At 40.0% G+C, this 11,353-nt stretch overlaps 1 pseudogene; it reads right to left on the bottom strand.

Moving 5' to 3' along the window:
* Nucleotides 1-1,728: 1,728 nt before the first annotated feature.
* Nucleotides 1,729-1,830, bottom strand: LOC112725373 (small nucleolar RNA R71; annotated as a pseudogene).
* Between the last annotated feature and the right edge of the window lie 9,523 nt (nucleotides 1,831-11,353).

The raw sequence follows: 11,353 nt of genomic DNA on the forward strand, positions 1-11,353 counted from the left end.
ATCAGCAGCCTCATCAGATTATGGATCATAAACCCAAAGCAAAGGAAAGCAGGGAGAGGCCTCAAAGCCCAAGAAACACAACAGAAGCTCAATGTAGAAAGTGTATAAATAGGATAGAATTTAAGTTAGGAGGAACCTTTTCATTTTGCTAGTTTTCAATCCTTTGTAATTGAATTCAGAGCTATGATCACTAAACCCCCTTTCATTGGGTTAGGGAGCTCTATTGTAATTCAATGAATCAATAATAGTTTATCTTCTTCTTCAATCTTTCTCTTGAATTTTGTTAAGAGAAGCCTTCTCGATCTAATTCCATTGGGCTAGTTGTCTTGGGAAAGAAACTACCTCCAAATTGGAATCCTTCGGAACTTGTGGGAAAGGATGGAGGATTCATTGCTAAGAAGCTTTTCACAGTGATTGATTGGGGTTTGGATGGATATGTGACTGTAATCCTACAAATTGTGGTTCATGAAACTGTGTGGTATAATCAGTGATCGAGCATCATCTCTTCTTATGAACATTTAAACCAAGGGATTGGGAATTTGTTTGTTTTTAGAGAGATTGGTGAGCCAAGGGATTGGGATCCAATCATATAAGATTGCCAAGCAAAATCATGAACGCATTAGTTGAGGAAGAGATAAACGTGTTTTGATTCGGAGATCTCAATATCTCCTATAACCAATGAATTCCCATCTCCGATTTCCACTTTCTCTTTACATTCTGCAACTCAATTCATGAATCACCCCATTCCTTTTAATTTCAGCAATTTAGCTTTCTGCTCTTTAATTCATGCAATTTAAAATTCCGCCATTTCAATTCCTTGCCATTTACGTTTCCCGCCAATTTACATTCCACAATTCTCATCTAATTCTTGATTCCGCTCAACTAGACACACTTCTAATCCGACTTGCTCATTCAAACCAATCCTTGTGGGATTTCGACCTCACTCTATTGTGAGTTTTTACTTGACGATAACCGGTGCACTTGCCGGAAGGAATTTTGCCGATCGTGCAATTTCCTAAATCGTGGCATAACTAGTTTATGCGCATCAAGTTTATGGCGCCGTTGCCGGGGATTGGTTTTCGATTGACAATTCTCCCAATTGGAAGTTAACTAGATTGAGCATTTTTTTTTGCTTTGTTCATTCAGTTCAAGTTACTTGTTGAATTTTAATTTCTGCACTCTGTTACATGCTTTCTTTCTTTATGCCTTTAAATTCAAGCAACTAACTCACTGACTCACTAACTATTTGAATTAATTCCTCAACTGCTCTAACCATACTCTTCCATTAACCAATAGTATTTTACTTGTTTGTTTGCCTGTGCTGTGTTCTTGTATGACAGGTAGGAAGAGGAGAGCATAATCTTGGTTCATACGAAAAGATCTCAAATCTGAAGGAATCTGAATAAGCAGATTCAACTGAAAAAACCACCGCATTCAGAGACCAACAATTTTGAGCTCAAAACCACAGCTAATATCACTTGTGGAGAATCATTGTTCATTTGGTGGGAGTGCTAATGAAGACCCAAACCAACATCTCACAAAATTCCTGAGAATTTGCGACACTGTGAAGTCCAATGGAGTCCAGGAAGATGCCTATAAACTGCTTTTGTTCCCATTTTCCCTTAGGGACAAGGCAGCTAAGTGGCTGGAATCATTCCCAAGGGGGAGCCTAACAACATGGATGAGGTGGAAAGCAAGTTTCTGCACGTTCTACCCCCAAAAGGTCATAGGCTTCGATCTGAGGTTCAGACTTTTAGACAACAAGATGGTAAACTCTTACGAGGCATGGGAGAGGTTCAAGGATCTGACAAGGAAATGCCCACCAGACATGTTCCATGACTGGGTGCAATTGCACATTTTCTATGATGGACTTTCTTATGAATCAAGGAAGGCTGTAGACCATTCATCAGGAGGTTCATTGAACAGGAAAAAGACTGTGGAAGAAGCCATTGAAGTGATTGAGACAGTGGCTAAGAATGAGTACTACTATGCATCAGAGAGACACAACACTAAAGGAGTCATGGAGCTGAACCATGTTGATACAATTCTAGCCCAAAACAAGGTGTTTGCCAAGCAACTAGCAGAGCTCACCAGGAAATTAGAAACAAAGCAAGTGGCTGCAATACACACACAAGATCAAGAGGAAGCAAGCACTGAAGGAGGTGATTGGGAAGAGGCCAATTATGTAGGAAATCAACAAAGGCAACCATATGATCCACATTCCAACACTTACAACCCAGGCTGGAAAAACCACCCAAACTTTGGGTGGGGAAACCAGCAAAACCAACATAACAAGTCCACATACCAAAACTCCAACCAAAGATCATACCAAGCCACACAAAACGCTTACTCCCAACCATCATATCAAGGCCAAAATAATCGACCTACCCAACCTAATCCGAACCAACAATTTCAAGATCAATTAAACAGGATAGAAGGAATGCTTGCAACCATGGGTCAAGACATAACCGAATTGAAAGCCTTTAAGGAAGAAGTAATTTCCAACTTGCAAAACCAAGGAGCTGCCATCGAGAAGCTAGAAAATCAAATTGGGTATTTGTATAAGCAAACCCCTGGGCCAAGCGTTTCTCATGCTGCCAAGGCTATTGCAAGGGAAGAATGTAAGGCCATAACCCTCAGAAGTGGAAAGGAGCTAAAGGAGATCTCAAGGGAAACCACAGAGGATGAAGCAAAGGAAAATGTGAGAGACAAGGAACAGGGACAATCTTTTACACCGTCTGCAACAAAAGAAAAAGAAAAAGAGGTCCTGAAGCCGTATACACCCAAAGCACCATATCCTCAACGTTTGATGAAAAGTGAAAAGGATGGCCAATTCTCCAGATTTTTGGAGATTTTCAAGAAGCTTCAAATCAACATTCCGTTTGCTGAGGCAATAGAGCAAATGCCACTCTATGCAAAATTCTTAAAGGAATTAATGACCAAAAAGAGAAGCTGGAGAAATGAGGAAACTATGTTGTTGACTGAAGAATGCAGTGCCATCATTCAACACAAATTGCCTCAGAAACTGAAGGATCCAGGCAGTTTTCAAATCCCCTGCATCATAGGAGAAGTCATGGTGGAGAAGGCCTTGTGTAACTTAGGGGCCAGTATCAATTTGATGTCTCTAACAATGATGAGAAGAATGAAGATTGAGGAAGCCAAACCAACAAGAATGGCCCTCCAATTGGCAGATCGAACTTTTAAATTCCCTCATGGGATATTTGAGGATTTGTTGGTAAAAGTGGGAGATTTCATATTCCCTGCCGATTTTGTGGTGTTAGATATGGAGGAAGAAGCCGAAGCTTCAATAATTCTGGGAAGACCCTTCCTGGCTACTGCTGGAGCCATCATAGATGTCCAAAAGGGTGAGCTCACTCTTAGACTGCATGATGAGCAATTGGTGTTTAACGTATTCAAGGCAATGAGCTATCCATCAGAATCACTAAAGGAATGCATGAGAGTGGATGTAGTGGACATTGCAGTACAAGAAACCTTTGAGGAAACAACAAAGGAAGTGGCAGAGGAGGAGTTCACCAAGGATATTGAAGATAGTGACATCAAGGCTGCTGAAACAACCATGCCAAGCATGCCAGAGAGAGTGAAAGAAGAGAAGGAAGCACCAAAGCCTGAGCTCAAAGCATTGCCCCCTAATCTCAAGTATGCATACTTGGGTAGTAATGAGAGCCATCCTGTTATCATTAGCTCTGCCCTGAGCCAAGAACAGGAAGAAAAATTGATCAATGTGCTACAAACTCATCAAGACGCCATTGGATGGACCCTAGCTGATTTGAAGGGGATAAGTTCATCCATATGCATGCATAAAATCTTGTTAGAAGAGGATGCTAGACCCTACATTCAAGCTCAGAGAAGATTGAATCCCGTCATGAAAGAAGTGGTACAAAAGGAGGTCATGAAGTTATGGCAGGCAGGGGTGATATACCCCATTTCTGATAGCCCATGGGTTAGTCCCATCCATGTAGTGCCCAAGAAAGGGGGCATAACTGTAGTGCCAAATGAGAGGAACGAACTCATACCCACAAGAACTGTCACTGGGTGGAGGATGTGCATAGACTACAGAAAGCTCAATGAAGCCACCAGAAAAGATCATTTCCCACTTCCATTCATGGATCAGATGCTTGAAAGGCTTGCAGGACATGCTTACTATTGCTTTCTGGATGGATACTCAGGCTATAATCAGATAGTAGTTGATCCTAGAGATCAAGAGAAAACATCATTTGTTTGTCCATATGGAGTTTTTGCTTATAGACGCATGCCCTTTGGATTGTGCAATGCACCTGCCACTTTCCAAAGATGCATGCTGTCCATCTTTTCGGACATGATTGAAAAATTTATTGAGGTTTTCATGGATGATTTTTCTGTGTTTGGAGATTCTTTTCCTAGCTGCCTACACCACCTTGCCTTGGTGCTTAAGAGATGCCAAGAGACCAACCTAGTATTAAACTGGGAAAAGTGTCATTTCATGGTCACAGAAGGAATAGTCCTTGGCCACAAAATCTCGAATAGAGGCATTGAGGTGGACAGAGCTAAGGTGGAACTCATTGAAAAATTACCTCCACCGAGTAATGTCAAGGCAATTAGGAGTTTTTTGGGACACGCTGGCTTTTACAGAAGGTTTATTAGAGACTTTTCTAAAATAGCCAAACCTTTGAGTAACTTGCTTGTCTCTGATACACCCTTTGTATTTGATAAAAATTGCATGCTAGCCTATGAACTTTTGAAGCAAAAACTTTCCTCTGCACCTATCATTGCCCCACCTGATTGGAACTTACCTTTGAACTGATGTGTGATGCATCAAACCTTGCTGTTGGGGCAGTGTTAGGACAAAGGAAAGACAATTTGGTACATGTGATTTATTATGCCAGTAAGGTCTTGAATGATAACCAAAGGAATTACACAACCACTGAAAAAGAACTCTTGGCAATAGTCTTTGCATTTGACAAATTTAGATCCTATCTCATTGGATCTAAAGTCACTGTCTTCACTGATCATTCAGCTTTAAAATACTTACTTGCTAAACAAGAATCCAAACTAAGACTTATTAGATGGGTTCTTTTGTTGCAGGAATTTGACATTGAAATCAAAGACAAGAAGGGTGTAGAGAACAAGGTGGCAGACCATTTATCAAGGATACCATGTGAAGAAGGAAGCGCACAAAGCACACATATAAATGAGTGCTTTCCTGATGAACAACTCATGGTAATTCACAAAGCACCCTGGTTTGCAGACATAGCAAACTTCAAGGCCACTGGGAGTTTGCCGTTGGAATTTAACAAGCATCAAAGGAAGAAATTGGTAAATGATGCCAAATACTTCATCTGGGACGAACCATACTTGTTCAAAAAATGTTCGGATGGCATACTCAGAAGATGCATATCAGAGGAAGAAGGAAGGGAAGTCTTATGGGACTGCCATGGCTCCACTTATGGAGGACATTTTGCAGGAGAAAGAACAGCAGCTAAGGTGTTGCAGTGTGGTTTTTATTGGCCCACTATCTTCAAAGATGCAAAGGAACTAGTGAAGCACTGCCATGAATGCCAGAAAGCGGGGAACCTGCCAAGAAGAAATGAAATGCCACAACAATTCATTCTGGAACTTGAATTGTTTGATGTATGGGGGATAGATTTCATGGGACCCTTTCCTACCTCATACTCAAATAATTACATCCTTGTGGCAGTAGACTATTTCTCCAAATGGGTTGAAGCAATAGCAACTCCAACCAATGATAACAAGGTAGTCATGAACTTCCTCAGAAAACACATTTTTTGCCGTTTTGGGGTTCCAAGAACAATCATCAGTGATGGAGGAAGCCACTTCTGCAACAAACCATTAGAGGCATTGCTTCTAAAATATGGAGTCAAACACAAGGTAGCCACACCATACCATCCACAGACAAGTGGGCAAGCCGAAATATCTAATAGGGAACTCAAAAGAATCCTGGAGAAGACTGTGGGAACTTCAAGGAAGGACTGGTCGATTAAGCTAGATGATGCTCTTTGGGCATATAGGACAGCTTTCAAGACACCAATTGGAATGTCTCCTTACCAACTAGTATATGGAAAAGCTTGCCATTTGCCACTGGAGTTGGAGCACAAGGCATTCTGGGCCTTGAAACTCTTGAACCTAGACAGCAAAGCTGCTGGAGAAAGAAGGATGTTGCAAATTCAAGAGTTGGAAGAATTCAGAGCTGAAGCTTATGAGAATGCCAAAATTTACAAAGAAAGAGCAAAGAAGAAGCATGACAGCAACATAGCCCCAAGGAAATTTGAGGAGGGACAAAAAGTATTGCTCTACAATTCTAGGCTGAAGCTATTTCCAGGGAAGCTAAAATCAAGGTGGTCTGGACCATTCCTTGTCACCAAGGTCTCCCAATATGGACAAATAGAAATCATGGAAGAAAAGTCACAACGAACCTTCACGGTGAATGGTCAAAGACTCAAACATTACTTGGGAGATGTGGAGGAGAAGGACAAAGTTAAATATCACCTCAACTAAGGCAGCTGACCGTCAAGCTAATGACATTAAAGAAGCGCTTGTTGGGAGGCAACCCAACCTGAGGTAATACTACCTTGCTGTTTCTTTTATTTGTTTCAATAAAAAGGTGAAGTAGTTTCTATGCATTGCAAGGAATTAAGTTTGGTGTTTCACACCAAACAATGAATTCGTGGATCAATAATTCAAAGGGGAATGTGTGACTCTAAGTTTGGTGTTCCACCATAAAGATCAACTGAACACAACAACCTTTGAATTATATGAAAGGAACAACCATTCTAAGCAATCACATAAATGCTTAAAATCCTTAGCAGCAACTTCATTCCAAGAAGAATTCGAGGACTCAAAGAGCAGAGGAGTAAGTAGGAGACTAAGTTTGGTGTTCACACACCAACCTAAGACTCAGACACTTGCCCATACATAGTTGAACTAACCACTCAAGTGCTTGAGAAGCAAGCAACTTCATCACTCTTTGCAGGAAAGGAAACAAGGATCTTAGAAAGAACATAAAACAACAACTAGGAGAAGAAGGAGAAATCAAATTGTTTCCTGGCAACAAAGAGAAAACAAGGAATTTCACAAGGTGGTATTGTTCCTTGACAACTCTTTAAAAAGGGCAAACAAAAGCATGCTTGTTCTGATTTAAACTGTAATTGTTGAATCTTTCTGGAATGTGAAGTTTCTAGTATGTTTGTCTGTTTATTGCTTTGAATAAAGTGAATGCCTAGATGTTTGGATATAACTTCACCTTCTTAAACAAATGCTTGCCATGCTTGTTCTGTTTCCAAAAATAAAAGAAAAGTTTGAACAAAAGTAACTCGGCTCAATTAGTGACAAATCAAGTAGAATTAAGTGGTGGTATGCATGCTTGATTGTTTAGTCAGATCACTGGAAATTAAAGTGTGGAATTATCATTTTTTTGTGTAGAAATTGAAAACTGTCTATGGATCTTGATGAATAAATGTCTTTGGCCATGAAAAAGAAAGAAAAAGAAGAAGAAAAAGCCACTGAAAAAAGGCAACCAAAAAGCAAAAAAAAAAAAAATTGAGAAAATAAGCTAGGCACCAATGGTTTGAACTTCTGAGACAAATGCCTGTGGTGTTTATGTATTAAGGATATGCTTGGATGAATAGGTTCTGAGGAGTGTTTCAACACTTGGTAACTTGGGTTAACTAACCCGGGATTATCAACCAAAAGTCCATTATCAAGAGCAACCTAAATACAAAACATTTAGTCACACAAAGAGGTGCTGGGCACCAATGTCTCAAGAAGAAATGTGAACTAAAATGCCTGTAGTGGATATGTGTAGTGCACTGATAAGAAAAAGAAAATGCCAAAGGCGTGTGCAACACATGACACTAAGCAAACAAGGAGCAAGGGAGCTCAAAGAAAAAGAAAAGAAAAACAAAGAAGAGAAAAGTGCCAAGGACATAAGAGTAACAAGAGGCCATAGCAGTGTTTGATGGATGCAATAAAAAAGTGATAATCTTACCTGATAAGAATGAAAAAGTGATGCTGCAACTTTCTGCATAAAACCCTTCTGATGAACTTAAAGTGCTTACTAATATAGCCAATGGAATTGCTTTCTGTTTCATACTTTCTTCTCAAATAACTCAGGACTTGCTTAGGGACAAGCAAGTATTAAGTTTGGTGTTGTGATGCCAAAGCATCTTAGGCGAGTTTCACTAGCATTTTTCTATTAGTTTTAGTTGTTTTATGCACTTTCTTGAGCTTAAAGTAACCAAGAATGGTTAAATGAATAACAAAGCAATGAACCATCCAAATAGTATGATTTTTATGCAAATTTCATGAGTTTTTAGTTATATTACTTGAATGCTATGAATGGAAGATTCTCATGAAAATTTGCAAGACTTTGATGCAGTTGTTTGGATGATTTCAGGGAAGAAGAGGCTAGGCAAGGAAGCAACAAAAATCAATAAAGGAAGCTTGAATATCACATGTGGAGTTTAAGTTCCAGTTTAAGCTTAAACTGGAACTTAAACGGCCAAAATCATGAAAGCTGAGGAAAGGGTGAAAGTGGCGTTTAACCTATAGTTTAACCTTAAACTGGAAGTTAAACGTCAGAAATGGGAAATGCACCAGGGAGCCATTTCCACGTTTAAGCTCCAGTTTAACCTTAAACTGGAGCTTAAACGTGTTCAACCAAGTTTTCTCCTCCAGGGTTGCTTTCTCCATTTCCACGTTTAAGCTCCAGTTTAACCTTAAACTGGAGCTTAAACGTGTTCGACCTCCAGGGTTGCTTTCTCTGCTTCCACGTTTAAGCTCCAGTTTAACCTTAAACTGGAGCTTAAACGTGTTCGACACTTCCAGGGCTACCTTTCTCCGCTTCCACGTTTAAGCTCCAGTTTAACCTTAAACTGGAGCTTAAACGTGTTCGACCTCCAGGATGGCTTTCTCTATTTCCACGTTTAAGCTCCAGTTTAACCTTAAACTGGAGCTTAAACGTGTTCGACCTCCAGGGCTGCCTTTCCTATCTCCACGTTTAAGCTTCAGTTTAACCTTAAACTGAAGCTTAAACGTGTTCGACTAAGTGACCCTCCAGGGCTGCCTTCTTCCATTTCCACGTTTAAGCTTCAGTTTAACCTTAAACTGAAGCTTAAACGTGCTTCCACAAAAGGCATCACTGGAAGTGTCTGGCGTTTAAGCTGCAGTTTAAGCTTAAACTGCAACTTAAACGCCACTATTAGAAAAGGTTTCTGGGCCAAAAATATTGCAGTTTAAGTTAGCGTTTGAGCACAAACATTAACTTAAACTTACTCTGGTATGAAACCCAATTGAATATCATGGTTTATGGATTGGGCCTGAAGGATTGATGAGTCTGGAATTTCAATTTGTTGAGTCATGTGTCATTACTTGATTATCACTAAGTTGGCTCAATGAATGTTACAGAATTTGGATCAGCAGCCTCATCAAGAGTATGGATCATAAACCCAAAGCAAAAGGAAAGCAGGGAGAGGCCTCAAAGCCCAAGAAACACAACAGAAGCTCAATGTAGAAAGTGTATAAATAGGATAGAATTTAAGTTAGGAGGAACCTTTTCATTTTGCTAGTTTTCATACCTTTGTAATTGAATTCAGAGCTATGACTCACTAAACCCCCTTTCATTGGGTTAGGGAGCTCTATTGTAATTCAATGAATCAATAATAGTTTATCTTCTTCTTCAATCTTTTCTCTTGAATTTTGTTAGAAAGCTTCTCGATCTAATTCCATTGGGTAGTTGTCTTGGGAAAGAAACTACCCATAATTGGAATCCTTCGGAACCTTGGGAAAGGAATGGAGGATTCATGCTAGAGAAGCTTTCTCACAGTGAATTGGATTGGGGTTTGGATGGATATTGTGACATGTAATCCTACCAAATTGTGGTTCATGAAACTGTGTGGTATAATCAGTGATCGAGCATCATCTCTTCTTATGAACATTTAAACCAAGGGATTGGGAATTTGTTTGTTTTTAGAGAGAATTGGTGAGCCAAGGGATTGGGATCCAATCATATAAGATTGCCAAGCAAAATTCAATGAACGCATTGGTTGAGGAAGAGATAAACGTGTTTTGATTCGGAGATCTCAATATCTCCTATAACCCAATGAATTCCCCATCTCCGATTTCCACTTTCTCTTTACATTCTGCAACTCAATTCATGCAATAACCCCCATTCCCTTTTAATTTCAGCAATTTAGCTTCTGCTCTTTAATTCATGCAATTTAAAATTCCGCCATTTCAATTCCTTGCCATTTACGTTTCCCGCCAATTTTACATTCCGCAATTCTCATCTAATTCTTGATTCCGCTCAACTAGACACACTTCTAATCCGACTTGCTCATTCAACCAATCCTTGTGGGATTCGACCTCACTCTATTGTGAGTTTTTACTTGACGATAACCGGTGCACTTGCCGGAAGGAATTTTGCCGATCGTGCAATTTCCTAAATCATGGCATAACTAGTTTATGCGCATCAAGTTTATGGCGCCGTTGCCGGGGATTGGTTTTCGATTGACAATTCTCCAATTGGAAGTTAACTAGATTGAGCATTTTTTTTGCTTTGTTCATTCAGTTCAAGTTACTTGTTGAATTTTAATTTCTGCACTCTGTTACATGCTTTCTTTCTTTATGCCTTTAAATTCAAGCAACTAACTCACTGACTCACTAACTATTTGAATTAATTCCTCAACTGCTCTAACCATACTCTTCCATTAACCAAGAGTATTTTACTTGTTTGTTGCCTGTGCTGTGTTCTTGTATGACAGGTAGGAGAGGAGAGACATCAACTCCTCCATATACCGAACCAGAGAGGACCCTTCATAGACTTAGAAGGGAAGCAAGAGGGAAGAGAGTACTGGGAGAAGAAGAATTTGAAGGAGAATCTGAGGACAATTTTGAGGAAGCTCTAGATCTCAACATGGAAAGAGAAGTTCATAACCATGGGAGAGCTGATGGAAACAATGCCATTCCCGAGAGGAGGGTTCTTGGTTCATACATAAACCCAACATCTGGGAATTGTGGTAGCAGCATTCAGAAACCACCCATTCAGGCCAACAATTTTGAGCTCAAACCACAGCTAATATCACTTGTGGAGAATCATTGTTCATTTGGTGGGAGTGCTAATGAAGACCCAAACCAACATCTCACAAAATTCCTGAGAATTTGCGACACTGTGAAGTCCAATGGAGTCCAGGAAGATGCCTATAAACTGCTTTTGTTCCCATTTTCCCTTAGGGACAAGGCAGCTAAGTGGCTGGAATCATTCCCAAGGGGGAGCCTAACAACATGGGATGAGGTGGAAAGCAAGTTTCTGGCACGTTTCTACCCCCCACAAAAGGTCAAT

This window comes from Arachis hypogaea, chromosome 11, assembly GCF_003086295.3.
Source record: "Arachis hypogaea cultivar Tifrunner chromosome 11, arahy.Tifrunner.gnm2.J5K5, whole genome shotgun sequence".
NCBI lineage: Eukaryota > Viridiplantae > Streptophyta > Magnoliopsida > Fabales > Fabaceae > Arachis > Arachis hypogaea.